The sequence below is a fragment of the Balaenoptera acutorostrata genome, chromosome 9, assembly GCF_949987535.1.
Source record: "Balaenoptera acutorostrata chromosome 9, mBalAcu1.1, whole genome shotgun sequence".
NCBI classification, from domain to species: Eukaryota; Metazoa; Chordata; class Mammalia; order Artiodactyla; family Balaenopteridae; genus Balaenoptera; species Balaenoptera acutorostrata.
The window spans coordinates 107,716,123-107,739,248 of NC_080072.1; the positions used below are offsets into that span (position 1 = coordinate 107,716,123).

Sequence of the window (23,126 nt, forward strand, 5' to 3'; positions counted from 1 at the left end):
GGCAGGGCCCACCCCAGGGGATCCTCTCAGAGTGGGGACATTGCTGCAGAGACGTCCCACCTGCCTCCTCACAGTTTGACGAGCTATACCAGCAACTGTCTTGCGCGGCTCTTGGCAAGTGTCTGCCCCTGAAACAAGAGAGCGAGCAGGAGGCGGGCCTCCCCCAGACTCAGAGCCAGGCAAGGGTGGGCAAACCCGAGGCCTCGCCGAGACCTGCCCCCGAGAGGGCCCACGGAGCCCACGGCAGCCCTAATGACGCACTTTTCCTCATTCCTCTCCTCTCTTTTTACTCACTGGTGTGTACAGTGTCCTGGAAAAGGTGAAGTGAAATTCCACTTCACTTCCTCTTATTTGCCCTTCTAGTCGTAATCAAACTGAATCACGAGAAGTTTTTCCATCTCAGAAACGTTACTTAACCTCTCCGCAGTTTTTCCTAATAAATTGGTGATTATAACGCCTATTTGTTGCCAAGGGGATTCACTGGAAAATACACATGTCCACACAAAAACCTGTGCACAAATGTTGATAGTGGCATTGTTCGTAACAGCCAGAAATTGGAAACAACTCAAATGTCCATCCACCGATGAATCAATAAATAAATGGGGTTTGTCCATACAATGGAATATTATTCGACCATAAGAAAGGGATGAAGTACTGATACCTACTACAACGTGGTGAATTTTGAAAGCATTGTGCTAAGTGAAAGCGGCCAGATATGGAGTTTTTCCATTTGTACAAATGTGTAGAACGGACAAATCTACATAGAGAGAAAGTTAGATCAGTAGTTCCCAGTGGTGGGGGGAGAGGGAAGTGCGGAGTGACTGTAATGGGTACGGAGTGTCTTTTTTGAAGTGATGAAACAGTTCTAATATTGATGGTGGTGATGGTTGTCCAACTTTGTGACTATACCCAAAACCCACTATTGTAGCTTTAAATGGGTGGATTTCATGGTATAGGAATTATATATTATTTCATATTATATTATATCAATATTGTATTGTATCGTATCATATTGTACTATTTCAATAGAGCCGGTACAGGAAAAATCCACGTCAAGTACCTCTTGCACGGCAGGACTTGGCAAACTGCCCCCATCTGTGCCCTGCCTCTCCAATTCCTTCCTCTCCATCTCTTCTCCTGCCTTCTCTCCCAGCGCCACCCGGAAGCCCCACCCTCGGCCCTTGTAGGGCCCTCGGCTGACCTTGGCCCCCTCCTCCTATAGCAAGTGCCACCGTGATTCTGGAGGCACCATGTCCAAGTTATTTCCTTGGTCATAAGAGTCTGGAGGCGCCCAAAGGTGCTTCTGTCCATCCTCACCCTCAACATGCGCTCTGCCAGCAAAGGAGAGACTGCGCCTCTCCCGGCATCCGTGGGACAAGCCCTTCTCCTCCAGCCCGGCCGGCGGTGACTGGGGCAGCGGCAGAGGCAGAGCGTGGTGTCGCCCCGCCGTCCACCCTCACCTGGGTCCCACACGCCGTGACCCTGACCTGGCAGCTCAGGGTTTAGCCCCGGGTCAGCTCTGCCCACTCGCCCCTCACAGCTCCCAGGGCAGGAGGTCGGGCCAAGGTCCTCAGCTTGGGGGCAGGTCTACCGTCCCCCGAGCACCACAGGCCCGCGGACCCACGCGCCATCTGATGGGTCGCCCGGAGGTGGACGGGCATTCACGTGGCCTTGGCCTCGTCAGGCTGCCCCTTGGCCCACTGTGCTGGCCATGCCTGCCCACACTCCCTCACCCTCTTTCACCCTCGTGGGAGCTCAGTTCCATTCTGTCCTGCTCTTTCCTTCATGCAGTACATTTTTTTTTTAATATTATTTTTGATCTGCACCATTTTTGAAGTCTTTATTGAATCTGTTACAATATTGCTTCTGTCTTATGTTATGGGTTTTTTTTGGCTGCAAGGCTCTTGGGATCGTAGCTCCCCGACCAGGGATCGAACCGCACCCCCTGCATCGGAAGGTGCAGTCTTAACCGCTGGACCGCCAGGGCAGTCCCCTTTACTCAGTACATTTTTTAATCTTCATTTTTTCTTGACCTTTGTTCCTTGCCCATGGCCCTTGTTGTATTCCTGGAGTCAGAGACATTAGTTATCCATTCTTAGACCGACCTCTGTGGACACTCAGCAACCTGACAGATGAGCCAGAATCCCATCGCACCACTGAAACCACTCGCGAGGCCACATTCCCCCACGTCCTTCCGCCTGCCCACACACACGGAGGAGGGAGGAGGGGGCGTGGAGCAGCTTAGGATGGGAGGGGGGTCTTGGCTGCCTCCTTGGTGACAGCTGGGGGGAGGAGCTGTGTGGAGGCCAAATTCAGGGCCTCTCAAAGGAGGGACAGAAAACCACCCACTGTGCATTCCCGGAGGTTGGCCCGGCCCCTTTCTCAAGGGCAGGGCTGGATTTCCATGTATGCTTCCTGAACACGGGTCACCCCTCTCTATTTTCAGTTGCCGACCTTAAAAAAAAAAAAAACCTCACCTGCATTAACATAGATCACAATGACCTGTTTGATGACACACCATCAGGACCAATCCTGGATCATCACAAATAAATGACATTTCGGGGGCAAAGAAACTAAAGTATGGCCCTTGTCCCGTGGTGAGAACTACTTCCTACAAAAAGAAGAAGAGGCCAGTCTACCTGGAGGGCCTGTACAGCCTCCCCGGAGTCTCTGCTGGCCTTGAAACACGTGGTCTGGAGTCAGACTTGAATTCCAGCTCTGCTGCTGACTGATGCCCGTCTGAGCTGACCGCCTGCGTTTTCACAGACCTAATTTCCCAATGTAATCTATTAAACCTGGAAATAAACAAGACAAAACGGAAAGTCACTAAGAAAAGCTTAGGATCAATAAAGACCCTGGAGTTTGTGGTGAGTTATGTTTGCTTCTTCCTTCCTTCCTTCCTTCCCTCCTTCCTTCCTTCCTTCCCTCCTCCCTTCCTTCCTTCCTTTCTTTTTCTGTCTGTGTATCTTGCTGCTCTGCACAGCCCTAAATTGCAGAGCCAAAGCCATTGTTTCCTGGTTCATTTTTCCAGTCCATCCACACTCCCAATAACTGAACCCATTTTCAGCAATGGGTTTTTCACAGCATCACCCTAGTCCTGGCTTGGTCCCCTTTGCTCGGGCTCCCCTGGGCCAGATGGAGAAGCAAGGATGGAAGGAAGGCCACTAGGAATTGCAAAGACCAGTGGGCTTAGCACTGACCGAAATGCTGGCTCCCCGGTGCCTGTGGGGTGTGGGGTCCGAGCTGTGGGCGCTAAGACTGAGAACATCATTGCAGAAGGCCAGTAGGTGGGGCTGGCAAAGCAAAGAGGGGGTTCAGCAGGTGTCACAAAGGTAGTGAAGGTCAGGCTGGAAGGTGGTGTGGACTCCGTTTAAACCCCACTCCTTCCACTTGTCAACAGGATAAATGACTTTGCTTCTCTGAACCTGAGTGTTCTCCATGAACATGGAGATAAGAATGCCTGTTTCACAAGCTGAGACGGGCTTCAGTGTAAGAACACACAGCAGAGAGTCCAGCACGTGGGGACTTCAGTGAGGTCAGCTTCCTTCCGTGCTTGGCAGAGTTGAGGAGCCTTCATGAAGAGACAGCCAGTGTTGATTTGGCATTTGAGGAATAATTTGAACTCCCAGGTCTGGTTTGGAGGAGGCGGCTGGCTCGCCTGCCAGATCCAAGGACAGACTCAGAAGGGCCCACGTGAGCTGCAAAGAAAATGCAGGGGCGGGCGTGTGGCCCCGCGGGGGGGAGATGCCAGGCCATGGGCAGTATTCTTCTGCCTCTGTTAGCCCTGTCCTGCCTGGCTCTTCAAGAAGGCTCTCCCCCCAGAACCTCTGGGAGGGGAAGGCAGTGGGCTCCTAGTTGCTTTAAGGGGGTCTGTAAGGAGCGTGTTTGCAAACATGAAGCCCAAAGGGCGAAGACTTTGTTTATCTGTCTGCTAGGGAAAAATAACAAAGCTGGGGGGAAAGACTGACGATCAAAAAGAAAAAGATTGCCCATAAAACGACCAGATTAGATTAGACCACGAAGATCCAATTATGCCAGACCAATTGAATTTCCTCTGAGGTTAGCATGACCAGCCTTCCAGAAGCAGAGGCTGCTGGAGCACAGGGCTTGTGATTGACACCTGGCACAATCCTTTCTCCAAAAGCTCTTAGCGGGAGTTCAGACCCCACGAGCCCTGGGTGGGGTTGAGAGGTGCATCTCCACCGGGCATCAGTGGCTGAGATTCTACTCTTAAAAAATGTCCCTAGCACCCTCTTCTTTTCTTTCTTAGCACCAAATAGAGTGTATTATATATTTATTTTGTTGAATTCGTGCCTTCCTCAGCTCTGTCAATGGCAAAACAATTGAGGAAAACTTGATTCAATCTTGATTCTTTTCTGTCTCTCATCCCTACATCCAATCCATCAGCAAGTCTTCTCTGCTCTTCCTACAAAGTATATTCAGAAGCTCTTTGTCCCCTTGGCTCCATCTCTATCACTGCCACTGCTGTCCAAACCACCATCACTCCTGCTTTAGCTGCAGAAATCACCTGCTCACTCATGTCTCTGCTGTCTCTCTCTCCTCACCCGGACACACTCGCCAGGTCAGAGGCAGGTATTTCTCACGTAAATCAGATCGTGTTGCTGCCTGGCGGAAGCCTTCCTTGGCATCCCCTCGTCCTAACCACCACAAGGTCCTGTATAACCCGGGCTCTGCCCAGACCTACCTCACGTCACTGTGCTTCCACCAACGGTGTTGCTCAGACCACGTGCCACACTGCCCCTGCCCTGGTCTTTCGCACCTGCTGTTCCCTCCTTTGGGGCTGTCCTGGCTCCTTTCCGTCCGTCAGGACTCAGTTCCGTGGTCACCTCCTCTGAGGGCCGTTCAGCATCCAATCCCAGGTAGCACCATGGCCTCAGTCAACCCCGCTGCTCGCATCTCATCAATATCAGATGTCATCTCATTTATCTGCCTATTTATTATGTGCTCACTTCCTGTCTAGCTCCCCTCTAGTCGAATATATCCACTCCACGAAAGCAGCCTGTCTTGCTTTCCTCTGAATTCTCAGCTCCCAGATCCACCATTAGAGAAACTCTACAAATAGTTCTCAAAAGAGTAAAAGTTCGTGCCCTCCTCTGGCTGGAAGTGCACAAGCACGGGGACGTGGTGTGATCTGTTCACAACTTTATATCCAGTGCCACCCACTGGACTCCATTGCCCCTCTAGAGAGAGAGGGGGGAGAGAAAGAGAGAGAGAAGCTATTTTCCTCCAAGATGCAGCTGAACATGATTTTTACTTGTTCATGCAACTAATGATGAAGTAAACATCCAGTGATGGTATGAAAACAACTCGTGGTGAATTCATAAATGCCAAGTCTAAGAGGTGACAGGGAGATAGTGCATGCTCCTATCATATGCATTTGTGGGCATTTCCCCCCTAATCTTTTAAAGTTAAGTTTAGGTTTTCTACAATGTGCAGTGGCACATAAACTTCATGTATTTTGAACTCAATATTGTGCATGGAAATGTGTGTAAGAAATAGATGTGTTTCTGAGTGTTCGTTTCCATGATCAAAAAACTACCCATTTTGGAGACTTCCCTGGAAGTTGCGAGGTTAAGACTTTGTGCTCCCAATGCAGGGGGCGTGGGTTCCATCCCTGGTCGGGGAACTAAGATCCTGTATGCCACATGGCGTGGCCAAAAAAAAAAAAAAAAATTTTTTTACCGTTTATTTTTAGCGTTTATTCACTTGGTCAAGGGTTTTAAAGTTTTTAAAAGTGTAGAAGCAGCTGAAATATATTCAAAGCTCAGAGACTCTGACGAAAATGTGAATGAGATAGATCCAATGAAGTGCAAGGCTCAGGGAGTCTGGGTGATGGAGAGGATGGTAGGCAGCCCTGGCCAGCAAGAGCAGCTGGAAATGAGGGGACACTTGACCAAGCAGGGGTACCCAGTGGAAAACCCCCGCTCTGAGGGAACAAGCAATACAGTGGTGAGTCCTGAAATAAAGGACACAGGAAAGGGCTTCCCTGGTGGCGCAGCGGTTGAGAATCTGTCTGCCAATGCAGGGGACATGGGTTCGAGCCCTGGTCTGGGAAGATCCCACATGCCACGGAGCGACTAGGCCCACGAGCCACAACTGCTGAGCCTGCGCGTCTGGAGCCTGTGCTCCGCAACAAGAGAGGCCGCGACAGTGAGAGGCCCGCACACCGCGATGAAGAGTGGCCCCCGCTTGCCGCAACTAGAGAAAGCCCTCGCACAGAAACGAAGACCCAACACAGCCAAAAATAAAATATAAATAAATAAAAAATTTAAAAAAAAGGACACAGGAGAATGGCTGTTAAAGAAGTCACCTACACACCACCATGTTTGCTTGTTTGTTTTAATTAAAGTGTAGTTGATTTGCAGTATCATGTTAGTTTCAGGTGTACAGCAAAGTGATTCAGTTATACGTGTATATGTATATATCTAAATATTTTATTCTTTTCCATTATAGGTTATTACAAGGTATTGAATACAGTTCCTTCTGCTATATGGTAGGTCATTGTTGTTTAACTATTTTATATATAGCAGTGTGTATCTGTTAATCTCAACCGCCTAATTTATCCCTCCCCCACCCTTCCCCTTTGGTAACCATAAGTTTGTTTTCTACATCTGCACACCACCATGTTTTATGGATAGTTAACCACTGTCAGAAAGCTATCTGTCTCTCTGGCTACAGTTAGTGTTTGTTGAATGAGTGAACTGATGAATGAATGAAGAATGGGAAGCGGGTCAATCTTCCCGTGTTATCTGAAGAGAAAAGGAGATAAGATGTACAAAAGTAACTGGCGATTAATGAAAGTTCCATCAGGGACTTCCCTGATGGCGCAGTGGTTAAGACTCCGCACTCCCAATGCAGGGGACCCGGGTTCGATCCCTTGTCAGGGAACTAGATCCCACATGCATGCCACAACCAAGGGTTCTAATGCCACAACGAAGGAGCCCACATGCCGCAACTAAGGAGCACGACTGCTGCAACTAAGATCTCGCACAAAGAAGGAAGGAAGGAAGAGAGAGAGAGAGAAAGAAAGGAAGAAAGAAAGAAAGAAAGAAAGTTCTATCAAGCTTTCTTGAATCTAGTTTAGTGTGAGGGTAGTTTTTCCTCTAACCCACAGATCAACAATAGCGAACATTTATGTTCTGGGCACTCTCCATGTGTAAACTCTACAGTTACAGCTGCTCTGTGACTTACACAGTATCATCATTATTCCCAGGGTATAGAGGAGAAAATCAGAGGTCAGAGTAGCCAAGTTATTGACCCATGTTCCCGGAGCTAGGAAGTTAGAATTCAGCCTACTGTAGCTTCCTCTGGTGGGATATGTGTCCACCTTCTGCTTAGTTATTGGAAGAAACTCATTAAAATGCATGCCTTCCAATGTGACTTTCTTTGGCACAGACGGAAGGCGGGCGGTGTGTTCCCTAAAAGATCCCCTTCCAGCCAGGCAGAGCACCTCTCACACGTGGCTGGAGGGACGCTGCAGAGTTTGATTTTGCTTTACAGGATTGGGGCGGAAGGGTTGAAATCATGGCGGAGGAAAAAGAATGAACGCTTTTTGCATGTCTGCACATGCCAGAGACTGTGATGCGGGCTTTGCAGAAATCAGTCCATTCAATCCTCACAGCGACCCCATGAAGTAGGTATAATTATCTCTATTTTACAAGGAAGGGCACTGAGGTATGGAGAGGTTAAACAGCTCAGATGAGGCAGAGCTGGGATGGGAACCCAAGTCTTCTTGGATCCTTCTACCAGAAGTTCCATAAAGATTGAATCAGTTCTGATCTAGGGTCGGGGAGGAACGGCAGGAAGGCCTTGGGGAAAGACAGGCCCTCCTCTGTTTCCCTCTTTCTTTCCTTCCTTGCTTGCTCTTTCCTTGCTTGTTCCTTCCTTGTTTTCCTTCTGTCAATAAATATTTACTGAGAGTCTATCACATGCCCAGCTCCGTGCTGCGAGCTGGGGATAGAGCAGGAACAAGATTGGTATTCAGGGAGGTGGAGAGAACAGGACAGATAACAAAAAGGAACAAAATAAACAGGGTAATTATAGATCGTGATAAGGGCTGAGAAAGCCATGGCAACAAGGGGTGACCTTGACAAGTGGCAGTGAGTAGAGGGCACCAGGAGCTAAAGATGGTGGGGGGAAGCAATGCCACGATGAGAGAGGGCAGGTCCTCCCCAAGGCCGGAGGCGAGCCGAACTCGGCCTCCTCCCAAGCCGCACCTGCTGGCTCCTACCCAGGGCGTTGCTCAGAGAGTTTTAGCACTTCAGGCAGACCTAGGAAACCTGCCCTGCCTGCACCCCTGGCTGGGCACAAAGCCAGCTGCAGTCTTCCCATTCGTCAGATGACAATAATAACATATCTACCTCCCGAGGCCATCATACAAATTAAATGACGGAGCGTTTGGGAGAGTTCAGGCGAATGAGTGACACACTATAGAAAAGTGAGCTGGAATCGTAGCAAGAGGGAGTTCAGTTAGACACAAGGAAGAACTTTCTGATGGAAAGGATGATATGATGCACAGCAGGTTTCCAATGAAGAATCTTATCTATATTGACCATTTAAAATAGAAGCAATAGGGTTAGCAGAGGTAAGCTATTATATACAGGATGCATAAACAACAAGGTCCTACTGTATAGCACAGGGAACTATATTCAATATCCTGGGATAAACCATCATGGAAAAGAATATGGAAAAACGAATGTATATATATGTATAACTGAAGCACTTTGTTGTACAGCAGAAATTAACACAACATTGTAAATCCCCTATACTTCAATTTAAAAAATTAAAATAAAAATAATTTTTAAAAAATAAAATAGAAGTAATAACTATCTGTCTCAAATAAGTGCCTGACCCTCCATAGGCTTCGTTGTGTGGAGTGAATAAATGTAGAAACAGATGAATTTTTTAACGCAGGAAGAGGCAGCTTAAAGAACTCAAGAAGTCTCTTTGCTAGTTCTAAGTCAGGGATTCCAGAAGCTTCTCTCTGAACAAAAGTGAAGGCACCGCCCATTGGACCCCATGCACACAGGACCCTGGAGACCAGCTGACCCAGCTCCTGCGACTGCGCCCCTCCCCAGCCCTCCCCGCACCTGCGCTGCAATCCCACTGCACACCCTGCCCGCGATTACTCTCATTAACTCCGGGCCGGCGACCAGGGAGCGTCCACAGTGCACAGGCAAAACCGGCATCTTTCTGTGGGTGTCGTGCCTTCTCTCCATCCCCCGTCACAGCCGGGCCTGGAAAGGGCTCAGCATCTGCTCGCTGGTCACCAGATGCATGGCGTTTACTGTGTCTGTCTTGGGAGCTTGGCCTGCCTGCGGTCTGGCTGCTGGAGTCCCTGCGGCCCCTCACCCACAGGGCTAAGCCGGCAGAGGCAGGACCCGCTGCACCGCCAGCTTCCGCCCAGGCTCCGTCCCGAGTAAAGCAGGCAGCCGAGGGGATTAAAGAGGCCTGCTTCCCCGAGCAGCTCTGTCTGGTAGCTGCAGGTGGGGACCAGGGATCAGGCAGGGGGTGGGGACAGAACAAGAGTACAAGTAAGGAGTCAGCAGGGAGAGGAGGGGATGCTTGGAAGAGATGGGGCCTTGACCCCTTGGTTGCCAGGGTTATGGTACCTCTGGGGTCTCTGGGGCCTGGGCAGGAAGGAAGCTTCCAGGTGGCTGGTTTATGGGGTGCTTCCAGGCGGCCTGAAGAAAGGCTTAGGCAGGGGAGGTGGCCGGAAGTGTCTGTCCCGGGTCCACACTTAAGCTAAGAATCAGATACCTGCCCCTTCGAGCCACCAAAGGCAGTGGGATCGCTGGGGACTCGCCTCCTTGCTGCCAGAACACAAGACCAAGAGTGAGGGGCTCATGGTTGCTCCCTCCAGGACCTGGGGTGGGAAAAGACTTCAAGTCCACCCTGCCTGTGGGCAGGCAGCCCCTGAACCCTTCTCCCAGAGAGACGGACGCTGGTTCCCTGTCTGTATAAGGAACGTCTCCCTCTGAAACCCATTCCTGCCTCTCAGCACCCAGATTCCCCCTGATACCTAACCCACATCCTCAGGCTGAGATTTGCATCTACTCTCCTCTTGCCTTCAGCAGATGTGAGAAAGCCAGCCCTTCCCATGTTAGGGAGCAATTTTAGCCCACATCCCTCGGCGACCTTCTCAAATGACAGCCTGTTTCTCAGCTTCCCTTCACTGTCACTAGAGTCAACTCCTGGGAAGGAATTTGCCCACTTCATGCCCTGAGTGACGAATCTCTCCGCTCACATGGCTCCAGGCACAAGCCTGGCCTGGGCCCCCTTCCCTACCCTCCCCACACCCCCTTCTCACTGCCACCAGGTCCTTAAAGAAACATCCTTGTCTGTAGAAATCCAAAACTTCAAATAGCACCACAGGCCAAAGGAAATCATGTATTAATAAAAAGGTGAATAAAATCCAAATCTTGGACACAGTTCTCTCCACTTCTCAGCTGGACTCCTTCCCCAGGGGACTCCATCCTGTCCGTGTCTTGACAGCGGTGAGCGCCCGCACCGCCTGAAGGAAACCCCGTGCTCTCACTCACAATGGTTTTGGATAAAGGAGCGCAAGAGCCCCAGGCTCTAAAGGGATGCTCGGAATGGTCCAGGTAAGCATTCTGAGTTAGGATCTCTCAGAGCTGCCCTCTCCTCTCCATCAAAGGGGATGGAGCAGTTGGGAAAGGGGATGAGCCTTCTCTCCTTGACACCCCCCCGCCCATCCCACTGGGGCCACTCTGGGAGCAGACTGGGTGGGAGGGGAGAGCCCAGCCCCGTCATCGGGTAGAATGTGCCCCTCCCAAGCCTCTCTCATTCCCACCTGTCTGTCCTCCCAGGGGCCTGAAATTTCTGCAAGGTAGGGACAGGGACCTCCCACTTTGGAAAGCCCAGCACAGCGTGGGCTTCCCCAGAGGTCTTCCGGGTGACCCCCTGACCACTCCTGTGACTTCTCTCTGAATCCGATTCCTGCCCTCTCCACCCCATGCGTAGTTCATCAGCGGTCCAGCCCCTCAGAACCTCGGAATCCCCTGATCCCCGACACGGTTGATTGCCTTCCAGCGCAAGCCAGGGATTACTCTTATCTCTCCCAACATCTTATCAGTGACTCGGACCCCAAAAGGCCACATTTCGGGGAGTCTTTGCCTGTGAGAATCTAGCAACAGTTATTCATAGTTTCCAAGCTCTGTCAAGCTCCTCAAGGACAAATGGCAGATCTGGACGGAGCCAGAAAGCTCCCGAGCGTTTAATCAAGGGCAGCGAAGCATGAGTCTTCCCCGAGGGTAGTCACCTGAGAGAGCTGTGGTGGTTCCTGCTGCAAAGACGTACTAACCTGTTGCTTTCAACCGTGTTGTGTTGCATATTTAAATCTGCTGCCTGGGGATACGGTGGCACATTGATACCCCCTGGTAGATGCAATTCCTGAACCTGAGCTAAGAAACATTGGTGTTTGTGCAATTGGAAGAGAGGGAAGGCCACGGATGGACATTGGAAAATTCTGAATACATGGAAATTTCTGGCTTGTATATTTCAGAGTATTCAAAAAGAATGTTCTCTTAAAGCCTAAATGGGTCACCTGCCTCTATGAATGTTTACAAGGCTGAATAACTGCAGGTCGGAACCTGGGCAGACACATGCCCACCGGGGCAGACCGCACACTGGGGAACCAATTTAGGGAAAAAACAACAGGCTTCCTTGAGTGAGGAAGTTACAGATCCAAAGCCCTGTTGGGTGAATTCAGGTTTCTGCTTTACCTGGGGACACTGGAAAGTCTTGGACCCTTCTAGCCCTTAGTTTCTTCTTTCCTAAGATGAGTGAGCGAGGGTTCTAATGAACCCTTAGAATGATTGTTTAAAATTAGTTGTGCCCACTACTATATATAAAATAATCAACAAGGACCTACTGTATATAGCACAGGGAACTCCACTCAATACTCTGTAATAACCTATATGGGAAAAGAATCTGAAAAATAGTAGATATATGTATATGTATAACTGAATCACACATGAAACTAACACAACATTGTGAATCAACTATACTACTCCAATATAAAATAAAAATCTTGTAAAAATCTGCCAAAACAAGAATTCGTTTCAATGCTCTGTTTTTTAATGGGATGGTATTGGGTTGAGTTTTATATTAACAGCTAAAGCCCTTAGTTAGAGTTTTCGAGAAGGAACTACTTGGGGTAGAACATCTTTGGATTCTCAGCAATCTTGAAGTTGCCCATTGTCTGCATTATTCTTGGCTCTTTTGTGCTGTTTTTCAAACAGACCCAGGGAGTTTCAGGGGCGAGGGCATCGCTCCCTTTGTCTGCTCGTGGATTCTGACAACGCAGCAGCGAGGATGGGGAAAGTTCTCTGAACATCCTTCATAACAAAACCAGCGAGGATGGCTTAGGATCATTCCATCTGGAGCAGAGAATGGACTTTTCTGAGCCCCTTGACCTTAGGTTATTTTTTGCTTATTGTTGACTTTTCTAGGTCTACCTCCTATATGTCTCCCCAGGAATTTTTCTTTCATCTTTTTTCTTTTTTTGAAGTTGTTTGTTTTTATTCTGTTTTGTTTCTCCCATTTCCATACACACTCCCTGCTTGTTCATGAAGATTATGAACTACATAATCAAGCCAACCACTTTTGCTGTCTGGAGCAGAGCTAATATTACTCATGAATCATATATAATCCAGGAGACAGAACAGACTGGGAAGGTCTGGTCCTTTTTTCTTTACTTTTGGCTTTAGCCTAAGTCATCACTGCCCTGTACTTTCTTTTCTCAACCTATGAAATTTTAATGATTTTATTGACCTTGAGATGAAGGTAGATGGATGGTCCCTTGGAGCTGTCTCTTGACCCCCTTATCAGGCTGACCATCACCTCCACCTCTGAAGACGGCGAGCTGATGTGGGGAAAAGAGACAGTGGGAAGCAGAGTCTTTAAAACTAATTAATATATTCAACTATCCTCAATTAATTATTGGGCAAACTTTGATTTCTGTGCCAATAAATTCATTCGGCTGTGACTTGAACTTGCAACACGATACATATTCTGGCATATTCTTCTTCTCGGGCCTGACAGAAACTAAACTGGAACACTTTGAGTCCTGTCTGGATCCCAGGAGTTACTTCAGGTCCAGGCAGAAAAGTCCTAGGGGCACCCGAAGTTGGCTAGTCTGACATGAGTCTATCCTCACTTAAACCCCAGCGGGCTGCTTTTTCCAGATCCTCTGAACTGTGAGATCTCACTATCCGGGACCTGTCACCCGCCTGCCAAGTGGAAGGAGGAGGGATATATGGTGGATGCTGGGGTCAGATAGACACGGGTCTGAATCCCAGCTCTGTCGCTCTCTGCCTGTGGGACCCGCCCAGAGCGTCTCAGACGCTGTGACTGGACAGGGGTCACGTGGACCCAGATGCTGTCCCCTTGCCCTGGGGTGGGGCTGGAGTGAGTGACCAGGCCTGAGATGGCAGCCTCTCCACTGACCCCAGCACGGGGTGATTGTCTTATCAACGTCATCCTATTCCGTGTGGCCCCCTAGAAAAAACTCAGGAGACACGGACTTAAGTTCCCTTCCCTTTGTCCCTGTCATCTTTACCTCCCTGCAAAATGGGGCTGAAAAGAGCACCTACTCGAGACGTGGATGTACCTAGAGTCTGTCATACAGAGTGCAGTAAGCCAGAAAGAGAAAAACAAACATCGTATATTAATGAATGTATGTGGAATCTAGGAAAAGAGTACGGATGAACCTATTTGCAGGGCAGGAATAGAGAAGTAGACGTAGAGAACGGACATGTGGACACAGAGGGGGGAAGGAGAGGGTGGGATGAATTGGGAGATTAGGTTTGACATAAATACACTACCATGTGTAAAATAGATAGCTAGTGGGACTCTGCTGTATAGCACAGGGAGCTCAGCTCGGTGCTCTGTGACCACCTAGATGTGTGGGATAGGGGGGTGGGAAGGAGGTCCAAGAGGGAGGGGATATAGGTATGTATGCAGCTGATTCGCTTCATTGCACAGCAGAAACTAACACAACATTGTAAAGTAATTTTACTCCAATAAAAAAAAGAAAAGAAAAAGAAAGATTATTCTATATTTTAAAAAAAAGAAAAAAAGAAAAGAGCACCTACTCATAGGAATGACCCACAAGGAAGATTCAGCTCAGTATCTGCTCAGTGTGAGTAGGGAATACTTTGGGGCAATTAATGGTGCTTGTAACGGTACTTGTAACCGGTACTTCTAACAGTGACAAGGGCCTCTAACGCTCAGCAATTCTGTTATTATTTCTGATATTGTCTCCACTTTAAGCTCCACCACCGGGAAAGACACATTTTCTGCCTTACCTCCTAAGGGGTGACACTGGGGCTCAGCAGAGATCCAGGGCGACACATCATCTAGGCCGGGTGATCAAGGAGAGAAGGAGAAAGAGATACTCCTTCACCGCAGACAGGCAGGCACTTACTTCAGTGCCGGAGGAAAGCAAATGATTGGAGGCTACATTTCTGAGGAGGGGACCCCCGCAAGGCCAGCCCTCTGCGCTACACAGCACCGGCCTCCTGTAACATCCGGGCCCATTAACTCATTTCTCTGGGCCCAGGAAGCCGTGGTGGGTGCGTGAGGCTCAGTGTAGAGAAAACGCTCTTTTCCATTCAAAGTTTGCTCATCGTTTGGACTTTGGGGAAATTTCCAGAATGAGACCAGCCAACCCTCAGTTTCCCGTGTCAGGGCTATGCTTCTTCCTCACAGCCAGTCTGTCCTAGATCTCGGGTGTTCTGCCTTTTAGTAATTTCCTAACTGGTTTCCTGGCAATGGTCGTATCCCAGCTCAACCCACTTTGCACTTTGCAGACAGAGCAGCCTTCCTAAATTGTACATATGACCTCACGTGGCCTCCCACTACCTTCAAGATACCGCCACGCTCCTGGGCATCACGCACGAGGTCCCTCGTGGTGAGCTCTCCCGCCGCAGCTCCGCCCTTCTTCTCCCCTCCCCGTCCACCCACCCCAGCCGTGCCAGCTCAGTATTCCCTGCATACGCCATGTTCTCTCATGCCTCTGCGGTTTTGTAAATGCTGTTTCCTTGCTCTGGAATGCCCTTCCTCCTGTCTCCAGCGGCCCCATCCTGCCCACCCAGCGAGCTGAGGGTCACAATTCCACGAGGAGGCCTTCCATAGGCAAACTGGGCAGTCCTTCCCGTACAGGCAACGATTACATCATGACTGCACTGCGGCATTTATCCTGCTGGAGTGGAACAGTCTACCTCCGTGTGCACAACCCACCCCCCCAGACTGTAACTTCCATGCAGACAGGGGCTGTTTAGTAATTTCCCAGGACTTCAAAGAGTTCCCAGAAGACAGTGGGTGCTCATTATAAGCTTGTTGCAAGGCAAATGGGAAAAAAACCTGTATGCCTAATGATAATATTAATGGAAAGGGCAATAATGCAGAGAAGAACGCAGTGGTCATGATTAGCATCTTAAATTGTAGAACCAGGAGGAGTGAAATTTGGATCAGCCTCAGGACATATAAGCAATCCCAGTGAGAACTGTAAGCGGAGGAATTCAGGAGCATTCATTCCACGGAAGCCACATGCCAGGTAAGAGGCAAAGCACGTGACCAAAGCTGAATCCTTGGAAAATCACTGAGCTGTGAAAAGGTCCAGGGTAGATTTGTAACCCAGCACAGAAAAAATGAATTGCTGGGAAAAGGAAAAAAGGCATGCCTGAGAAATCCTGAGTCTCAACTCTGCAGAGTGTTTCTTGGCAATTACAGCATCTTATGTATTTGGGAAAAAATCACGGAAAACCAAAGCCACCAACAGCATCAAAGCTCCAAGAACCATTCACAAATCATCTGCTCCCTGTGCTGATTTGCGAATTCAGTCCTGCACCTGAACTGACTTGATGTCCTTCTTACCCAGGAGAAAAGCCATCTTCATGCCTTATGTATTCCAAAAAAATCTTTTCTGATGGTTCACACCTTCCCAGACACTCCACTCCACTGTGTTTTGAAAAACTGAAGCTAACTTAGTGGGGATACATTTTCACAAAACAGGGCAGATTAAGACAACTCAAGCTAAGTGTATGACTGAAGGACACCTGCCAGTGGGCTGGGTAAGTCCTTGTTGACAATGGTGTCCTTCCCATCACGATGCTTGGCTTCATTTTGTTCGCCCAACTACAGAAAAATGCAAACACAATTTTCCTAAAGCTTGTCAATCGCAAAAGACAGACATCTTTTGAGCAACTATGCATAGCATCTATGCGACATGGATGTTTGGAGAAGGGGGCTCCACTCCTGTTCATTCTCGGGCTCGTACGAAGCGGAACACAGGGAACACTGCCATTCACTGTGCAGAGCATCTGTCAAAGCTGTATTTAGGGAGCTGAACAAACAGTGAGGAGTCCAGATGCATCCACTCGGAATCACGCAGCATTGCGTCAAATGAAGGAAAGGCATTTTGGTGCAGGTAAGCAAAGAGTCTTACTAACGCATTCCACCCAGTCGAGCCTTCAGCGTTTTCCACAGTGGACCTCACTAGCACCCTTACCCTCTACCTGAATGACAGCAAAGGCAGAGAGAGGTCTGCCCTTGCAGGAGCTGAAGCCATCAGGGACAGAAGCCCACGCACGTCTGTCTCCACCACCACGAGGAGAAGGTGGTGGAACCAGGCGTGATGCTCAGGGCTATGGAATGGCCAAGGGTGGCCAGGAGGAAGCTCATGGCTCGTCATCCACATGCAACCAAAAGATACAGAGCATCAAGCAAGGGAGTTAAAAGCACACTTTTATCCCCTGGGAACAGTGGACAGTCTGTCTAGATTTGAGGTGGGGAAAAGAAGGCTAAATTTCCACCAGAATTAACTCCTTTCTCATTAACTCCCCAAAGGAGCAATGTGGCATTTCTCCCCTTACCTCATGGATTGCCAGCGTGAACACAGAGACAAAAGCCCAGTTTCTTGGTCCCCGAGAAAGCAGCCGGGTCCTTGATGTGAGCGAGTCCTTGCACCTTTGGTTCAAGAGTTTGGATGGCCCAGGTGACGGGGCCCGGGGCCCTGTTCGTTTTTATGAGTCTGTGGGTCAGCTCAGACCGGCTGCCGACTCATCTGTATGCAACGGCTCTCAGAGAACACAGTTTACTTAGAACCAGTTCCAATAAGAGGAGGCGTGGCAGGTAAGTGGGCCGGATACAGCAGAGGTGTTGAGCCGCCAGGGCTAATTACGAGGGATTTGTTTATGGATCCGTGCTGGAACCAGTGTGTACCTGCTGAGGGTCCCAGCCAAATGCATGCGTGAAGGCTGGATGCTCCCGGATGGGGGCCCCGGGGTCCCCGAGGAGCCCTTCCAAAATGTCTCCTGCTCAGGGACGCTCCTCAGTGACCACAGGTCAGGCTGGCCTGACCTTCCCTCGGCCATTATCTGCCACTCTGGTCCCCGTTCAGTGCAGAGCTCTGTAGCCGAGCTTTTACAGAAGAGCCCTGTAAAGGCAAGGAAGCCCGGCGGCACTAGCGCCTCACTGGGGGTAAGGTCCTAGCTTCTCTCACTCAAGGTCTGCCGTGGGTAGTGAGGGGATGGATGGAATGGACTTGGCACGTACTTGGCATTGAGTGAAGGCTTGGGAAATCAACACACCCCAGTATCTTCTTTCTTTCCTCCTTCCAACCCCACCCCACCCCTTAGGGTCATCTCCCTCTGGTTCATACTTGGTGTCTTATGCCCTCTTGGGCCGTTCTGGTGTCAGGGTTCCTCCCTGTCCTAGTGGCCCCTGTGGACCCTCACTCATTTCACTGCTAGTCACCACTGGAGCGTCAGAAAACAGTTCCCCTAGTAAGCTGTCACTTTGTGCTCGTGGAGTAGCAGTCAGGGGGGCCACGCGGGGCTGGAGGGTGAATGCAGGCACCCTTCACCTTCACCTTCTTGCACCTCCACTCAGCACCTCACGAGATGATCTTAAGTATCAGATTTCACTCCAGTCTAAGTGACTCAAAGAACAGGAGAAGCTGCCGAGCTGGACTGTAGTTTGGAGGCCACATTCCAGTGATTCTGACACAGGAATACCAGGAGAAGGTATACATTTTGATTTTCGTAAAGACGATAAAACAGAAACTGATAATTACATGAGGAAAGGAAATTGTGTTTTCAAACCTGTATCAGTATCATCAGTTTCATAATAGAGCAAAAAGAATAGAGTAGGTGTAAGTAAAAGATCTTATAGGAGCACTTCCCATATGAAGTTTGATTGTAGGAGACCTATTCTAGGACGCAGCAGTGCCACGGGAAACAGAACAAGAGGAGAGTCCCAAAGCTTGCGCTAAATACGACTTCTTGCCTTCACAGAAGGTCCCCTGTGGGTAAGCAGTCCCTGCCCCCTCTCCCTAGGCTCACGCCTCTCTCCAAAGTTACCTCCTTTCTCAATCCCGCACTGTGTGGTCCTCCACCTACCTTCTCTGGCATCCCTACCCCACCTGGGGGATAACCTCCCACCCCAGGTTCCCCCTCCCCACCCCTGAGCAGCACATCGCCCCAAGTCTGGGTGTGGGGAGCATAGGAATGCAGCCTGCAGACGCCCAGTGCAGGGAGAGTGGGCGACCGGGGGCCCTAGCAGCTGCGCCCCATAAAGGCTGAGCACAGGACACACCCAGGGAGCTGGCGGTGGAGAGGGGGCTCCTCCAGAGCAGCCGTGGCTGGAGGACTCGCCTATGGCCACTGGAACCTTCCTTAGACTCCAGGGCAGCCTCGGGTGCTTCCACCTCCCCTCCCTCTCTCCTGGGCTGTTCAGACAGGACGGGAGCTGTCAGGGCCACTGCAGGGCAGGCACCGGGTTCACACAGGGCAATCCAGGAAGAGGGCTCTCATCTTCAATTTCAGAGCAGGGGCCCGAAGAGCCACGGTGGGTCTCCGGGCCAGTGTGAGCCGCAGATGTGCCTTTCATTCTCCAATCAGCCTCCCGACAACTGGAAAGCATGAATTCTCGGAGTCAGCACAGAACAGACCCAAAATGAGGAAAACAAACGTTTTCTTAAGTGCCTCATTCATTTGCAAGTCAGGTCCCTCGCAGGATAGAGCCAGGAGTCTCATTACTATGGAGGCCAGGTAGTTATCTTACCTCCGTCCTCCCTCTCCTTGCCCCCCAATTCAGAACGGCCCCTGGGGACCATCTGGGAATAAGAAAGAGGCTGTTGCTAAGCAACAGGGAGCTGCTTCTCCCAGCTCCAGGAGCCTTGGCTATAAGGTGCCAGTGAAGGCGCCTGATCTGATAGAACGCTGCATCTTGCATGAAACCAACATGATTCATTTTCTCAGTCTCTCCTCCTACCCACGGTCTTCATGGAGAAATTCTGCTCCTGTTCCACCATCCATTGCTTCTCCCACCTCTGCGGTCACAGAGACAATCCTGGGCCTGGCAGCCTGTGACAGTGAGCAGAGTGCCTTTTCCCCCGGGCTTTGCCTTGGTCCCGCTGCGCTGACCCCGCTGGTGTTCACAGGCGTTTATTCCTCAGACACAGCCAGGAGCCCCAACCTCTGCACCTGAGCTGGGGGACCAGAGTCGACGGACTGGTTTTCTTTTTCTTTTCTTTAAAGACAATTGGAACATTTCAAAGATATTATCCCATTCACGACTAATATTCCAACGGGAGCAATTTGGATAAACAGTCGGTCTTTAGAGGTGCCCGTCTGGTTAGGGGATGTGCGGCATTCCACTCACACAACAAAGGGCAGCTCACAGCGAGTTCTGCAAGGCTGGGACCAGGTGCAGAGCACACAGCAGGGAAGGCAGGCAGGCCTTGCAAAACGGAGCCAGTTCTGGGTCCCAGGAGTGGGTATGCGATGAATAGCAGGTGAGAGCAGCAAATCACAGCAACACTGCCAAGACGAATTCTTCCTGGTCTGCGCGGAGCAAGGGGGGACCTGACCCGGGGTGGGCTCGCAGTCTGTGCCGTGTCACTTCACGTCATCCTAACGTTTGGGAAAGTGTCATTTTAATCAACACACAGATAAAGAGGGAAAGACTCGTCTCTGGGGACACATTGAGTATGTGACCAGGCGGAGGTTAAATTCACGCCTATGTGAGAAGCTCAGGCCCTGACAACCACTGCCTTGTTGAGATGATCGACCACGAGGCGGACACAGTTTCCCATAGGGGGAAACAGAGGTGCAAGTCTTTGTCCTGCCTCTGCTCTGGTTAGTTAAAATCATTTCTAAGTGCACACTTTGAGTAGAGCATATATTCTTGGCAGAGCACTGAACTCATCATTTTGGGAATCAGGAAAGGAAACTTTAAAGAATTGTAAGATGAAAATGCGGTAGATGAAACAAATGTTTATTTTTGCTCCCTCCTGAACTCAACAAAAATGGGGGTAAAGGAATTTTAAAAGGTGAAAATCCCCAAAGACAAAGAGCACAGGAAAGGGAACAACAGTGGTCAAGAGAGTTGTACAAAATTCAAGACACTGGAGAATATATGAACAGGGTAGAGCAGCAAGGGCTGAACACAAGTACCCACCGAGGGACAAGTCAGCCGGCATCTAGGGGCAAGCTGAGCTCTCAAAGCCCAGGGCGTGGGAGCCCAGGAATCCCTGGAGGCAGTGCTCATGTCGGGGCGGAAGACAGGAAAACCGGTTGAAATTCCTTATCAGGAACAAAATCCCCACTCCTAGGATTTGAGAAAGCCAGGGAGAGTGTGGACTGGGGTTCTTCAAATGTAGCTGAGGATGGGGGTGAAGCCCTGTACTGGAGACAGAAGGGGGATTGTGGGAAAATCTTCGCACTGAGTGGGAGACCATGAGTCCCTTCCTGCACACGTCCTTTTTGCAAAACAAGCACATGGACATGTTATTCTAACACAGAGTTGAAATCTACTTTCCTAGCCACTAATCTACACGCTGTCTCCCCTCTGCACATAAGGGGAGAGATCTCCTGTGTCCCAGGCCACCGCCTTCCTACAGATGTGACCCGTGTCCTCTGGTTTAGGAAGGGCAGCAAAGGTGATTCCACGACAAGCGAACACATGGCCCCTCAGACAGGCCTCCAGTTCCTAAATGGGGAAAGACAGAGGGACTCTTTGCGGGAACATGTTCTTTCATCTTTGTGCCTTGATTTTTTCGGAGAACAGGTGTCTGGTGAAAGAGATGTGGTACAGTCTGAACATGTTTGCTTCAGAGGGGAGCTAGGTAATCCCACTGAGGTGACAAAAAGGAAAGAACACCGTTACAAGGGCTTCACAATGGAAAGGTTTTGAGAAATCTGTGTGCAAGAGATGAAATGCTTCCCTCTGAAACATTTACTGCCTTTGAAGATGGTAGTGCACCCATGGCTCTGTGAGAAATTCCAGGTCAAGGGACATTTAAAAAAAAAAAAAAGGATTGAACAAAGGGAGGATTTTGATGATTCCGTTTAATTCACTAAAATCTTGTCGAGGGCCTTCCTGTAAAAGCCACAGCGCCAGGCACTTGGGGAAGTTACAACATGAATAAAACATGGTCCCTGCCCTTCAAGAGTTTAATGCTTTGTAGGGGAGAAGACATCACAGACACAATAAGGCATAAATTCATGGGAAGTGTCATGAATAAATGGAAGAAGAGGTTACTTCTGGCTGGAGGAATTGGGGGAGCCTCATATAGATGGTGATGTATAGCTGGATGCAATCAGGAGGGTAGAATTACACTCACTCCTTGGAGTCTGCAGCTAGTTACTTGGCAACTAGCTGGTGGAAGGTGGGAAGTGGATGAAGGAGAAGTAGCTTGGAGGCTGGAGAACAAGAGTGAATTTGGAGCACGTGGAGGACGTGAGGGGAGACACGTCGGTTTAAGAACAGACGTCTTGGCGGATGAGGCAGAAGAGGGGCAGGTGGGGACAAGATGGCAGAGGGAGAGGCTGTGCTTGGATTTGACCTTTATCCACGTTTCCATGGGAGTCACCTGGCTCTAGGGTGAGGGGACGGACACTCAGAATGCAAGAGCCATGGGTCTCAACGTAAGATGATGCTGAGAGTTCTTCTTTGTTTTGTATTTTCTATCTTGAGGAATTTTGCCATGTTTTATCCAGACTTTTGTATTTACGTATATTGCTGCCTATTTTGACATCTCTAGCACATTTCTGACAAATATAAAGTGTTTCCTCCTCTAAGACACGGTGGGGACACATCCTGGAAACCCAAATCTCACACACAGAGTCTCACTCGTGTTCGTTGTAGAGCCCTGCCATTCATACCATTAAACAAGGAAGAAAAGATGCCCAGAGGCTGCAGATTTGTCCTCTTTTCTGTCTCTGCCAGGCTTTCTAGAAAAGGCGGCAGCCTTCAGCCGTGCCCCGAGGCCTTCTTGCCCCTCAGGAAAGCTCCCAAGAATAAATAGATGTTAGTTCCCCTGAAGCAAGTGCTACTTCAATACTCAGCAGCAATGTACTTTTCCACCTCCCAACCCTTGAGATACAGAGAGCACGGCTGCAGGGGGTTCCTTCAGGTGGGTTCCCTGTAACGCCCAGGACTGGGTTGTCCCTCCCCTGAGAATGGACGCCTCCCCAGGGCCGTGTGCTTTGAACCCTGTGGGTCCCCATGTCTTCCATCAGCAGGCTGGAGTCGGGGTCCCTGGTCCCATGGTGGAGGGGTTGCTCTGTGACAGCTGTTACTCGGGACGAGCCCAAGAGAGAGGTGTGGCAGGGAGCACTTGGGTAAAGGTAACACAGTAAGTCCCCTATATACAAACCTTCAGGTTGCAAACTTTCAAAGATGCGAACGTGTGTTCACATGTCCAATCACGTAAGTTAGTTCACATGTCTGGCATACATTTTCACATGCGTGCATCCTCTACAAGTGGTTGTGCTTTTGTGTACTTTACTGTACAGTACTGTGTAGAGTACAGTAGTACAGTATCTCTATTTCAAGCCCAGGATGTCGAGAAGCAAGCGTAAAAGCAGTGGTGATGTAACTGGTACTATTGTACTTTTCAAGGTACTGTACTGTAAGATTAAAAATGTTTTATTTTTTGTTTGTTTTTTATGTATTATTTGTGTGAAAAGTATTATAAACCTATTACAGTACGGTACTCTATAGCCGACTGTGTTAGTTGGGTACCTAGGCTAACCTTGTTGGACTTACAAACGCGGTCTCAGAACGGAACTCGT

At 49.6% G+C, this 23,126-nt stretch overlaps 1 protein-coding gene across 3 annotated transcripts in view; it reads right to left on the reverse strand.

Moving 5' to 3' along the window:
- KCNJ1 (potassium inwardly rectifying channel subfamily J member 1) overlaps nt 1-17,098 on the reverse strand; it is a 30,492-nt gene extending 13,394 nt beyond the window's left edge. The window contains exons 1-2 of one of the 3 annotated variants that reach the window (XM_057553148.1): nt 16,920-17,098; nt 2,640-2,795 (exon numbers count right to left, since the gene is read on the reverse strand). The gene's annotated coding sequence lies outside the window, so the exon portion shown is untranslated. Of the gene's footprint in view, nt 1-2,639; nt 2,796-16,919 lie in introns of those variants that run through there. The other 2 variants (XM_057553149.1, XM_007183362.3) reach the window with 2 other exon arrangements.
- Between the last annotated feature and the right edge of the window lie 6,028 nt (nt 17,099-23,126).